The following is a 13,400-nucleotide window of genomic DNA, read 5'->3' as shown; positions in this document are numbered from 1 at the left end:
ACTTTGATCCAAGCCCGAGGCAGGAATCGAACCCGCGACCTTTGGGTTGCCGGGCAGGTACTTTACCCACTCGGCTAGCCCGGTCGGCTCTCTCTCTCTCTCTCTCAGGGTAACTCAGAAATATTTTTGGCTAGTGCAGCAAAATCCACAGGCTTCCCTGCACCATATGGCTAATAATAATAATAACTGCTGTAACAGAAGAGAGTGTTGTAAAAATTGAGGCATTAATCCTGGAAAATTACCATATTTGTATCAAAAAACTAGCTTCAGAGCTGCAAATTAGTGTAGGGTCTGTGAAGAAACATCCATCAACAGTTTCATATGAGTAAAGTGTCTGCTAGATGGGTTCCTAAACCTCTTACAAGATGAAGAAGAAAAGGACACAATGTGCACATCAAATGTTGTCAATATGCCGGGAAAAGCAAGAGGAGTTTTTTCATGGCTAGTCATCTTGGATGAAACTTGGATCCATCACTATGATCCCGAAAACTGAACAAATATCAAAACAATGGAAACATGCATAATCACCCTCTCTCCAAAAAAGGCAAAGTTGCAACCAAGTACTGACAAAGTGATGCTATCAGTTTTTTTTGGGATCAGCATGGTGTAATACAGTACTAAGAGATTACATTCAAAAGGACTGTACTGTGATGGCAATGTATTATTCCAACCTCCTCATAAAACTATATGCTGCTATAAAAGAAAAAAAGACAGGGAAAGCTGTCAAAGGTGTGCCCACAAATGTGGGTTTGAAATATTGCCGCATCCTGCTTATTCCCTCAACCTTGCACCCTCGGATTTATTCTCCTTTCCTGCCCTGAAGTCCTTTCTTTGTGGAAAACACTTTGCTGCTGATGATGAGGTGATTTCTGCTGCCAAGTCGTGGTTTGAAGGACAGTGAGAAGGCTTCTACAAACTGCCTGTAAAAGTGTATTGAGAGGTGGAAAAAATGTGCCATTTTGTCTGGTGACTATGTTGGAAGCAATACTAATGCATGGTGTTTGTTTAAACTTCTATTACAACTATTTCGGTGAATACAAATCTTTTTTGAATCCTCTCTTATATTTAATGTCAGAGTGTTTTCTGTTGGAGAACTAATGTCTAGACATTCCTAATCGTGTTCTTAAATCACGAGGATGTTATCCGTGGATTTGGTCTGCTGTTTGGATATGTGTGGAGAGAATTGTATTTGATGTGCTTAAAAGAACATACCCAAAAACAAAATTACCTTCACCAGTTTCAAAGACCTCCTGAAGAGGCTACAACACAGAGACTTCTTGGCAAGATTGGATGTTGACTCCATGTTTTCAAACCCTTGGTGATGATGATGATGATGCCAAAACCAGTTTGGCAAAACCACTCAAAAAAGAAATACACGGCTGGACATTCCACTTGACTCTGCCAAAATACATTATGGGACTTTATAGATTTAGTGATTTACTCTTCTGCTGTTCCCAATTCCTGGATAATTCTATTTCCAGAAGAAGGGACCCTCTCACCCTCTGAGGTATTTGACAGATTTTGAAAATTTAGCTCTTTGTGTATCCATCATGGTTTTAAAAATGTAACTCCAAGTGCATTCTACGTTGATTACTATGTTTCTATTAAAATTATTGGAAGCCATTTGAAAAAGAAGGCTGACGAAATTTAAAGAAGATCTAATTCTTCACAGCCATCTCCAAGAAGTTTTCATCAATATAAATATACTGGTAAAGTACAGATAAGAAGAAAATAAAATAGCTTATAACTTGAATTGATGACTGGAATAATTGACATAAGACACTACAGTGGTCTCAGACAGTTTTTAAATTCTATAGTGTGACCAACTGATGATGTTACCATCAGCAAATTCAAGGAAATAATCATGGAAGCCACTAGCCTTTTCATACCAACTAAGAAATATTGTTCAAGATTTTGGCTTAAATGTATGTCAGATGAACTAACGAGACTGTTGGCAGAAAAATGCATGAGATGCATATAAATTATCAGACAACACAGAAGCCTATAGTAGATATAAACTAGTTTGTAATCATGTCACAAAGGAGGTTAGGCAAGTGGAGGCAGATTACCAGAAATCTTTGGCAAAGATTGCAAAGAAAAACAGCAAAGACTTCTTTAACTTATATGAACTCTAGAAGGCAGGGGATGAATCAGATTGGTCCACTTAATATCGATGGTTCGACTGTTGATGATCCTGCTCAGGTAACTGACAAATTGAATGAGTATTTTGCATCTGCATTCACACATGAGGAATTCTGTGGGGAAGTGGAAGCAAGTTAAAGTTTAACTTGCTTTTAGCTCCCTGTTAAAGTTTATCAAACTTTAACAGGGAGCTAAATGAGTTTGTAATAACAAAGCAAAGTGGAGAAGAAATTGTTGAAGTTAAACAAGAAAAGCACCTGGGGTGGGTAGGATCTATCCAGTTATATTAAAGGATGCAGCAAAGAAAGTAAGCAAACATTTAGCCACAATTATGAGAGCATCCTTGGATTCAGGGGAGGTCCACAAGAACTGGAGATGTGCAAATGTATCCCCAGTTTACAAAGGGGATCAAAGGGTGACATGAATAATTACAGACCTGTTAGTTTAACTTCTGTTTCAGGGAAAATAATGGAGTCACCGTTTAAGGAAACATTGCAGGATCATCTAGACAAGATTTCAGTTATAGTTCAGAGACAGCATGGGTTTGTTAAGGGGAAGTTGTGTCTGACCAATTTGATTGGATACTATGATATGGTGGTGCCTCCATAGCCAGGTGGGCAGGAGCAGCAGTGCATAGCATACACTTCTTGATTAGACCGGGGTTTGAGCCTGTGACCACCAAATACGGAGGTTGCGGAAAGGTCAGGGAATGACCACTGCATATCCCCGGAGCAATATGGCCTTCGTTGCTAATGCTCCTAAAAACCAAATAACAACTATGATATGGTCACAAAGGAACTGAATGGAAAAAATTATTTTGATATCATATACTTGAATTTCAGGAAACCTTTTGATACTGCTGCACATGGAAGACTGCTGTACAAACTGGAGCAGTGTTGCATTAAGGACAAGTTGCTGCTATGGATAAAGGGAAACTGAATGTAAGAAGACAGTGATAATCAATGGACACTGATCTTTGTGGACTAATATTATTAGCCAGGTGGGCAGGAGCAGCAGTGCATAGCACACACTTCTTGATTAGACCGGGGTTCGAGCCCATGACCACCAAATACGGAGGATGCAGAAAGGTCAGGAAATGACCACCGCATATCCCTGGAGCAATATGGCCTTAGTTGCTAATGCTCCTAAAAACCAAATAACAAATAACTAATATTATTAGTGGAGTCCCAGGGTTTGATTGGACCCATTGTTGTTTTCTATATTTATCAATGATATTGATGAAGGTATATCAGGTTTAATGTCCAAGTTTGCAGACAATATGAAGGTTGGCAGGGTTGTTAATGACAGTAAATGCATGCTGTTAATTGACAGTAAAACTCTGGCAATGCAGACAGACTGCCAGAGAAGATCATGGGGTCTTGTCATTGATATACAGGAATTTTGCTAGCAGGGATAAGGAGGTGATTATCCCCTTATATAATGCTATGGTCAGGCTACACCTTGAGTACTGATACAGGTCTGGAGACTCATTTTAGGAAGGATATGGAGCTGCTGGAATGAGTACAGAGAAGGGCAATGAGATTGATGAGGGGAACAAAGGATTGCTCTTACCAAGAAAGGCTTAAGTTCTGCAAATTGAATCATCTGGAGACTAGGCATCTCCGAGGTGATCTGATTGAGGTGTATAAGGCCTTGAATGGTTTGAGCAAGCTCAGTGCTGATGGGATTCTTCCTTCTTGCTCAGATTATGCACCTGAGGGCATATAAATTAAAATTGAGGAAAGACAGTTTAGAATATATGTGTGCAAATTTGCCTTTAGCCAGCAATTGGTTGATTGCTGGAACAAACTTTCATTATTTGTCTTTGTGGAAGTTGGCAGTTTAAATAAATTCAAGGCAGAACTAGACAAATCTTTGGAGTGAATGGATAGGTGAAATGGGAAGTTTTTTTTTTTTTTTTGGCTGATGCTGTATAATTGCCAGGTGCCGGCTAACACACAACGCAAACACAACACTAATGCACACCTAATTACATATTTCATCTATCAGATGCATTTTTTTTTTTTTTTTTTTTTTTCTTCTCAAAATTCAAAAAACTTAAAAAATTTAAAGAATTTTTTTTTTTTTTTTTTTTTGTGTTAAATATATACGTGAAATTTTGATGCTCTTTTAAGTTCTTTTCTAAGCCGGCAACTTGGCAAAAAGCCTAACAAACGGCGGATATAGGGGAAACCCTGGAAGCCGCTAATAACTTACAAATACACTTTATCTGTATACATGTCGCGAATGTATATATATGTGAGAATGTATATAAATTGTATATAAATCTTGTATCATGTATATATAAATGGATGTATATAAATCTTGAGAATGTATATAGAATTGTGTGTATAAATAAATGTAAAAATGTAAATGATGCTGTATAAGCTTGCTTTTTTCCATCATCTGCCTCTACTAGTACTAAAAAAATGCTAAACATTTACACATTTTATCTGTGGGTTTTCATTTGGATCAGAAAGAGTGAGAATGAGACAGACAGAGACATAATGGTCAGCCAGAATCTCTCAGTGCAGGTGTAACCAGTTGGAAGTGAAGTGAGTGCAAGCCCATGTGATCTCTCTCTCTCTCTCTCTCTCTCTCTCTCTCTCTCTCTCTCTGATCCAATGAAAATTCGCTTGTATAGATTTTTAGTCTTGCTACTCTCTTGTAATTTCCTATATGTTATATCAGTATAATTGCAGAAATGGTCTGGTTTCCTGTAATTTCTTCTTTAATACATGCTTTAATTTTTTTTACATAGTTTTAATACATAACTGCCGCACTATACTAATTGTATATTATATAGGATGCCCTCTGACTTTGCCATAAATTAAGGCAGTGATTCCTGAAGTTCTGAATGAAGACCATTTTTGTCAACATAGCCCTAAACAATCATTAAACAATCCAAAGGTGGGATCTAGTGGTGAGGAGTGTGTTCAATGGAGTTGAGGGGTACCAGTGAAGTCCATAAAAACATCCCCCAAGCCATGATACTACCACCACCAACCTATTTTCGTCCAACTGTGCAGTCTGGTTGGTGCCTCCGTAGCCAGGTGGGAAGGAGCAGCAGTGCGCAGCACATGCTTCTTGATTAGACTGGGGTTCGAGCCCGTCACCACCAAATACGGAGGATGCGGAAAGGTCAGGGAATGACCACCGCATATCCCGAAGCAATATGGCCTTAGTTGCTAATGCTCCTAAAAACCAAAAACAGCAACAGCAGTCTGGTTGCAGCTGTTCACCTGATCCAGTTCCATATTGCTGATGAATGTACCCAGTCATCAGCATTATAGAATTGGAACCTTCATTAATCAGACAAGGCAACTCTTTTCCAGTCATCCAATGTCCAGGAATGGTTCTCCTGAGCCCACTGTATCCTAAGGTGTCGACAACAGTCAGTCAACACGGACACATAAACAAGTCACCTACTTCACAGGCCTGTCTGATAGAGCACCTGCTGGATGGTGTGCTCAGAAACATTTCTCTGTATGCTTTTGTTGTTGTTATTTGGTTTTCAGGAGCATTAGCAACTAAGGCCATATTGCTCCGGGGATATGCGGTGGTCATTCCCTGACCTTTCCGCACCCTCCGTATTTGGTGGTCATGGGCTCGAACCCCGGTCTAATCAAGAAGCGTGTGCTACGCACTGCTGCTGCTCCTGCCCACCTGGCTACAGAGGCACGCTTTTGTTGTAGTTTGCTGTTAATTGAGGGATCAAGCATGTGCCAACCACCATTCTGTCAACCAGTGGTAATATCCCCATCCGGACACTTTGGGTGGTTGTGTGTCGCTCTTCGGACCATTCTTGCCACACCTTCACTACAATGGCCTTTGAATAGCCAACAATGCCTGTAGTTGCTGAGATGCTAGCCCCAGCCTTCCTAGAACCGCAAATCATTATCCGTTAAAACTCCATCAGGCCCTTTACCTTCCCCATTGCACAGGCTTCATACTGATGAACTGATAGGCACTACCCATGTGGTCACTATATATGCTGCACTCGTGAGTGAGGTTGCTCCTAGGTGCTGTGGGATGTATCCACTCATAGGTAGTGTTTTGGCTGAGAAGTGTATATATTCTGACCTAATTCAAGGAATTTTTTCAGCCAGGTCCTATATTTATTCAACAAATCATTAGTTTATGTATGTTTAATATCACTTCCACATGAATAAGAATGCTCTCTTTATCCCTTTAAATTCTAAAAATGCATGTTTTTCAAGGTCATCTCACGTATGTTTCAAATAACAATTCAAGGTACGTTGCAAATTACATTTCATAAAGACCAAAGAACAGGGGTTCAGGGAAAATTCTAGTTAAGGGGACAGGGGTGTTATATGCATACATTTATCTTATTATATTGGTCAAAGTAATGTTTGTGCAAATCTCAAAAGTTCTTATGGCCGAAAAAACCAATATTAGCAAGAAGACTTAGTCTTAACTGTGCCTACATGGATATCAGAGGTTTTTTCAATAAAATGATGAATTTGAACTCTTGGTTTGGGCAAGTAATGTTGACATAACTAATAAAAAAAAAAAAGAACATGGTGTCACCCAGAAATAGAAGATGACAAGTTCCACTATGTTGTGTACAATATATTTAGAAGAATAGTGAAGGCAAAAGGAATGGGGGTGTCTTTGCTTTTTTTCAAAATCAGCCTAGGTGCAATGCTTTCTCAGATTCAGAACTTATGCATACCAGCATATAATCTGTGTGGTTTGAGGTGGCTGGAAGCAAAAGTAAAATGAAAGTGATGCCTTTGTCATGCACATAGAATGGACAAACAAGTGCAAATTTCTTAGTATGAGTGATTTCAATATGCCCCTTATTGATTGAAGCAAATGGGAAGGAAACTCACCATAAGGACAAAACATTTAAATAAACTTGATGATTATTATTTGTATCAGCATGTTAGAGAAAATACTAGTGGCAAGAATATTCTAGACCTGATCATAACCCATGATGATATCATAGAGCTGACAATACATGAACCATTAGCAGGAAGTGATTATGCAGTTCTCAATTGAAGAAAGAGGTGGCAGTTTCAAAGGTAAAGGCATGGATTTAATTACCTTTTAATTACAGAGAAAGGAAACTATCACAGTTTACAATTCTACATGGCCTCTATCCACTGGGCAGTTAGCACAGAGAGGTGAATACAACAAAATTATGTAATCATTTAATCTAGAGAGTATTTCAGGGGAAGAGCCTCATGTTACGTGGTAGGATAACTAACATATAGGTTAGTGCAATAGCATCAGTTTAATTTGTAGCCATCTACCAAAGTGGTTAAATTAGCATCGTTTTAATTATATCTCATATTTACAATATGAGATATAATTCACGAGTTGCCATGGTATTGTACTACCTCGAATAAGTAACACTTCACCAGAGCAGACTATGATTATTTATTCATTCTTGGCAGATACCACCACCACCACCCAGACGACACAGTTTTGAAGCTTATTGGTGTATTTGTGTTGGATAATAGCTCTATTATCCACTTGTACATATTATACTTAAAAGCAAAAATTAGAGGAAAGTAATAGTTGGAGAGGAAGAAGAAAAGAAACAGTGTAGAAGAACGAAAGGGACAGTAACTCCTTCAACACACACACCACTCCTAGACTCATAAACTCCTCGAATAGGCAATGCTTCCCCAGTAGGGAAGACTGTTGTTGCCTATTCTCGGAAACTCTGGGCAGCACCACACTCCCTCTGATGACCATTTTGAAGTTTATTGGCTTCTCATCAGTGGGTGGGCAGGTACCCTGGTGTTGCAATTGTGACAACCCAGTTATGAAGTACAACTCCACAATATGAAAGAAGCTTGATGCAGTAGCATAGACTAAGAGTATTTCAGGGCAAGAGCCTCATGTTATGTAATAGAATAACTAACATATAGGTTAATGCAATAGCATCAGTTTAATTCGTAGCCATCTACCAAAGTAGTTAAATTGGCATTGTTTTAATTATATCTCATATTGTGGATACCTTCACAATGAGTTGCCATGGTATTGTACTACCTCAAATAAGTAACACTTCACCAATAGAGAAGACTACTGTTACTTATTCTGGGTGGATACTATCACCCAGATGCACCATTTCAAAGCTTATTGGCTTCTCATCTGTTGTTGCAATAGTGACAACCCAGTTATGAAGTATAACTCCACAATATGAGAGATACCTGATGGTGTGCAGTAGTAGTATAGACTATTTTAGTGCACTAGCCTCATGTTATGTGGTAGAATACTAATGTATAGGTTAGTGCAATAGTGCCTCTATGAGTGGTGTGAGTTGAAGGAGTTACTGTCCCTTTCATTCTTCTACACTGTTTCTTTTCTTCTTCTTCCTCTCCAGCTATTACTTTAGGGACAAGTGGATAATAGAGCTATTATCCCACACAAAGAAGTGGTCAAAAAGTTCTGAACAGGGTATATAAAATATATTAATAAATTATAGAATAGGTTATTTTGATAGCTTAATTTTATATATAAAATAACAGGAAAAAAATTGCTTGTCACTGCCTTGTGAAGTTTCTAAAATTTAAATATTTTTATGTTAGTAGGTGGAAGGAGAATGATGAATATCCAGCAAATCAAGCATTGTTCAGTAATCAAATTTTTGACCAGAGAAGGCAAAATGCTAAAGAAATCCATAAAACAATGACTAGAGTGTTTGGGTGAAGTATCTCACTGTTGTACAACTGTTGCAAGATGTTCAGAATAGTTCAAAAGAAGATGGGAGTCAAATGAAGGTGATCCAAGGCCTGATCGGCCATCTGAAGCAATCAATTCTGAAAAAATTGCCATCATTGAAAAAAAAATTTTGGAAAACAGAAGAATTAGTGTCTGAACTTGAAAAAGTACTTTACGTTTTCTGTGGAAACATTTTAACAGTAATACATGAACATTTTGGAATGTCCAAAGTTTGTGTAAGATAGGTTCCCAGAAACCTTTCCATTCATTACAAACATCAAAGGATTTAAAATTAATTCTTGCTAATCCAGATAGATTTTTAACCCATTTGGTAACTGGTGATGAGACTTGGCTACATTTTTTGACCTGTAATCCAAATTCAAAAGCATGCAGTGGAACCTTAAGGGATCCCCAATCCTGAAAAAACTATTGGCTGGAAAAGTGTTGGCCTCAAATTTCTGAGACAAAAGGATTATTGTTAATTGATTATACCTTGAAGTCACATTAACAGCTGAATATTATGCCAGAGTTAAAAGCAGCAATTGGAGAAAAAAGATGAGGAAAGTTGAGTTGTCAGGATTTGTTTTTTCCATGAAAATGCACCTATGCACAAAGCCCAGATTGTACAGGCTAAAATTCATGAACGTAGATTTGAACAGTAATCCCCCCTTCCCATACAGCCCATATCTGCTCCCAAGTGACTGTTATTTTGTTTTATTTGTTCAAAAACCTTAGATCTCATCTTTGTGGAGCTCATTTTAAAGATGACGAAAAGATAAAAGGAGTTGTGGAAGTCTGGTTTGATATCCAAACTGAAAAATTTTTTTTGAAGGATTACACTCTTTACATACTAAATACAATAAATGTATTGAACTTTGAAGTGGATACATTGAAAAATAAAATAAAATCAAAAAAGCAGACTTTTTACCTATGTCTTTTATATTCCATCCTCAGAACTTTCTGACTACCCCTTGCATGTGCATTTATACCTTCAGCATTCATATATAGCATGAGAAATATGTTGTGATGGATGAATATAGATCTGGCCAGTCTAATGCAGTTGAAAAAGTTGTCATGGGAAGGTTAGAGAAATGAATAGGACTGAGCCTATAACAGCTACAAGTTAAGCAGTAAAAGTACCACAGAAAAGGTTAGACTTGGCATAGGCTGATTATGAGAAATCACTGACCAAGAGAGCAAAGAATAAGGACAAGGAGGCTTTTCATTTACCTGAATAAAAAGAAGAAGAAAACAAATTAGCTTGGCCATTGCATAATGGGTTTGGAAAAGTCATAGATAATCCAGCTGATGTTGCTAATGAAATGAAGAAATTCGCATTAATCTTTACAGATGAAAGATGCTTCAGAGTGAGGAATTGTGATTGAATCTGAGCAGTCTTAAATTAGTGATGTTGAAATTAAAGAAGATTGTTTATTAGAAAAATTTCAAGCATAAAGACACTTAAGGCTCCTGGAGTTGATGGCATATGCCCAATAATTTTTTGAGAGGGTACATTGAACCATTAAGATCAATTACGAGGGCATCTTTGGACTGGATAAGTGCTATAATATCACCAATATGTAAAGGTAGTTCTAAGAGGGAATTAGATAACTACAGACTTGTCAGTCTGACTTTAGTTGTACAGGGTGTTCGAAAAGTCTGGAACCAATTGGAGTGCATCTTTGGCTCGATAGCATTAGTAGAGGCATATGATGCAAGAAAGCAAGCTTATGCAGCATAAGCAAAAAAAAAAAACACGCTCCCATTTCACCCCTCCGTTCGTTCCAAGTACCTGTCCAGCTCAGCCTTAAATTTATTTAGGCTATCAACTTCCACAACAAAGGATGGAAGTCTGTTCCACCAACCAACCAACCACCCGCTGGCTAAAGGCAAACTTCCGCACATCTGTCCTACATCTGTCTTTCCTCAATTTGAATTTATGCCCTCTCAAATGATTATTCTGAGCAAGAGGAAGAATTCCATCAGTACTGAGCATGCTCAAACCATTCAAGGCTTTATACACCTCTATCAGATCACCTCGCAGGTGCCTAGTCTCTAGACACTGTAATTTGCAAAATCTAAGCCTTTCTTCATAAGAGCAACCCTTTGTTCCATTCACTAATCTTGTTGCCCTTCTCTGTACTTGTTCCAACAGCACAGCTCTACATCCTTCTTAAAATGAGGCCTCCAGACCTGTATACAGTACTCAAGGTGTGGCGTGACCATTGCCTTATATAAGGGGATAATAACCTCCTTATCCCTGCTAGAAAAATTCCTGTATATCATTGACAAGACACTATGAGCTACTCTTGCAGACCGTCTGCACTGCTCAGACATGTTTCCTTATCGATGGATTTTTCATTTTCCTCATCATTGGTTCCAGACCTTTTGGCCACCCTGTAGAAAAAATCATGGAGGAACTGATCAAACTGAAGTATAGAGACATTTATATACAAATAGAATTATGAAGGATTCTATTTGTATCAGTGCAATTTCATTAAGGAAAAACCATGCTTAACACGTTGAATTCCGACTACGAGTTAATTTGTATTTGGCGATCTGGCCCAGGATGCTGACTACGAGTTAATTTGTATTTGGCGATCTGGCCCAGGACGCCGACTACGAGTTAACTTAGACTGGTATGACTTGCCTTTCAGGTGCAGCTACGAGTATATTCGTAGCAAATATGTGCAACTGATGGACAGTTGGCTTCTGGGATAAGAATGAAAAATCAACGACGGTGTCAGAAAACAGAATTTATTCACAAAAAAAAAATATTTTCTTCACGCAAAGAGCTAGCTTCTCTTAGCGCACTGGACAGTAATAGCGTGTTCCGCAGCGTTTTTTATTTTCGTACATACTCAACACGGCTTAGTCAGGCGTGGTTTTTTTTACTTGGTGGTATAGCCAACTGAAGTTCTAAATAATGAATTTTACGTTCAGACCTAATCTTCTTGGAACGTTTAGAATTCTTTCTCCAATCAAAGATACAATGTATCTTTTCCGTCAAGTTACGGGTTCCATCAAAAAATGTCTGAAATTCGGAGAAACCCGTAACTTAATGGAAAAGGATGTATGCATTATGCATATATATTTCTATAATATATAATGCAGTTTTTTTCGGACATCTGATGGTTTTTCTTAGCACTAAATAATACAAGAGTATTTGATCCAATCGATCTATGAACCAGAACCATATGACTCATCAAAAAGATCTTCAAATTCCAAGTTACTCATATTAGCAGAGAGTTCAAGCTCTTCTTCAGTCAGTGGTCTCTTCTTATCCATGTTTTAGGTTTGTTTTTTTGGTAAAAAAAAAAAAAAAAAAACACATAACAAAGTACTAAATACAACATACACGACAAAGTCTACGTCACTGCAGTGGATTTACGCACAGCACAGATTGATATACAGAGAATTCTGCAAGTTACAACATGTTGAGTTAACTCGTAGTTGGCTGCCGCAAAGAAATTTCTATTACATACGCCAACTATGAGATAATTCTTGAGGCTTTTTTTTTACAACAATAAGGTTTTTTTTATGAGTTTTGGTGATGAATATATATTATAATTTGGGTTTTGAATAATTTACGTGCTTAACTCAAATTGGCATCAGAGATCAGTTTACCGAAATAAGCCTTGGCAGCAGTCAACATGTTAACTAACATGGTTAGCTATTTTGACAGGGTCACTTGTGAGCCAAATGTTGAAAAGAATTTTGAATCATTTGGATTTTAGCAAAGCATTTGACTCATTTCTCTCTCTTGTGGGACTTTGTCTGAAAGCCCTTCTTGACATTAGTTGAGTTTTCAGACGAATGATATCTTCCATGTGCTTTTATTGTCCTGTAGAAAAAGTTCCACATGGGGTACAGTTTGCTCCTGTGCAAACTGTACCCCATGTGTACCCCTGGTGTAATGCATAAAGGTCTACCCACATTGGTAGACCTTTATGCATTACACCAGGGTGCAATCTAATTAGTGAGAGAGCATCTATACCTGGCTACTGTTGCAAACCTCATAATGTCAACTTCAAGATATTGGAGGGAGTTAATAATCAGGTGGGCTTTTGCTGAGAGGAGTCTATCACGATGCCTCCGTAGCCAGGTGGGCAGGAGCAGCAGTGTGTAGCACATGCTTCTTGATTAGACCAGGGTTCGAGCCCGTGTCCACCAAATATGGAGGATGCAGAAAGGTCAGGGAATGACCATTGCATATCTCCGGAGCAATATGGCCTTAGTTGTTGCTAATGCTCCTAAAAACCAAATAACAAACAAATAGGAGTCTATCACACAACTTCAGAGCATTATTGATCCTTTATAAAGAAGGAGTGGACCTGAGACACCTGGTGAGAGATAGTGCCACTGATGCACTTCCCAAACATAGGGAGAAGTTGTCATGCCAGCTATCACCTTGGAAGTGATGACAAGGTGCTTTCATCTTATATCAACTTGGGTAACCTCAGGATTTGAAGTTGGTTAGTAGACAAAGTCATACAATTTTTGGGGGGATGTGGTAGTGGCTGCTTATCAATGGAATCATCTGCTAATCACAATTTTCTCCT

The 13,400-nt window shown here is 38.2% G+C and overlaps 1 protein-coding gene across 1 annotated transcript in view; it reads left to right on the top strand.

Moving 5' to 3' along the window:
• Window positions 1-13,400, top strand: part of LOC150090997 (integrin alpha-PS2-like) — a 366,306-nt gene that overhangs the window by 109,762 nt on the left and 243,144 nt on the right. The window lies entirely within an intron of this gene.

Source organism: Mastigoproctus giganteus, chromosome 1 (assembly GCF_048544385.1).
Source record: "Mastigoproctus giganteus isolate SK-2022 chromosome 1, ASM4854438v1, whole genome shotgun sequence".
NCBI classification, from domain to species: Eukaryota; Metazoa; Arthropoda; class Arachnida; order Uropygi; family Thelyphonidae; genus Mastigoproctus; species Mastigoproctus giganteus.
Note: the sequence above shows the minus strand (reverse complement) of the source record. Positions and strands in the feature narration are given on the sequence as shown.